Below are 913 nucleotides of genomic sequence, written 5' to 3'. Positions count from 1 at the left end.
CTCCCAAACAATTGTCCCATCTGCTGAAGAGAACTATCACAATGCAAATGAAAGAGAGGTATATGTCTTCTAGAACATATAAAAAAAATGATCATTTTTGAAACATATTGATATCTGTCACAGAAGAGATTTTGTTAACTATATTGAGTCATTTTTCTGAAAATGGACTCTGGATCACTTTATTTCATATTTCCCTTTGTGATCACTGTTAGAGTGATGACTGGGCCGTATGTTTCAAAGAACTTTGGGCAGATCATCTCCTAAATGTTCCTGAAATTTTTAGCCTAAACACTAAAGATAGCTTAACAAGATGTAAATAGCATGTTATGTCTTCAGACTCATGCTGCTCACCTATCCACTCTCTAATCTACCTTTTTGTTTAATCATGCATGATGGTGTATTTTGGAAGTGATTTTGCATAAAAAAAATGGAAAATATAATTGCAGGCATTCTTTTAGAAAAGAAGTGTTTGGTAAGCATTTGGAATAGTGTATGTGCTATGTAAGAAGCATGTCCTACAGCGCAATTCTTAGCCTGGATACAAAACTTGCAACACAGAATTTGCCTGGGTGGCTGTAGCAGGCTGTAACGTGCTGAATACTTTCAGTGTCTTATGCTTCCTCTGCTGAGATTACATTACAGGGTTTTATTCTCTAACAAAGAGGGTGAGCAATCTACTTGAATGTAGCAAAAGATATTAACAGGTAGTAGATTCTGGTATATGAGAAGATGACTTACAGAAAAAATCTGAAGGAGTATGTGCAGAATAGCCATTAGTTCATTTACTCCGGGTATCTGATGCATTAGTGGATGAATCTTTTGAAGATCTTTTTGAGACTACACAGGAGCATGTCAAATATCCTGGGTTCTACATATAGGTAGAAGATAGCTAAATCTACAGAGATTACTTTCA

The sequence above is a fragment of the Gallus gallus genome, chromosome 2, assembly GCF_016699485.2.
Source record: "Gallus gallus isolate bGalGal1 chromosome 2, bGalGal1.mat.broiler.GRCg7b, whole genome shotgun sequence".
NCBI classification, from domain to species: Eukaryota; Metazoa; Chordata; class Aves; order Galliformes; family Phasianidae; genus Gallus; species Gallus gallus.
Note: the sequence above shows the minus strand (reverse complement) of the source record.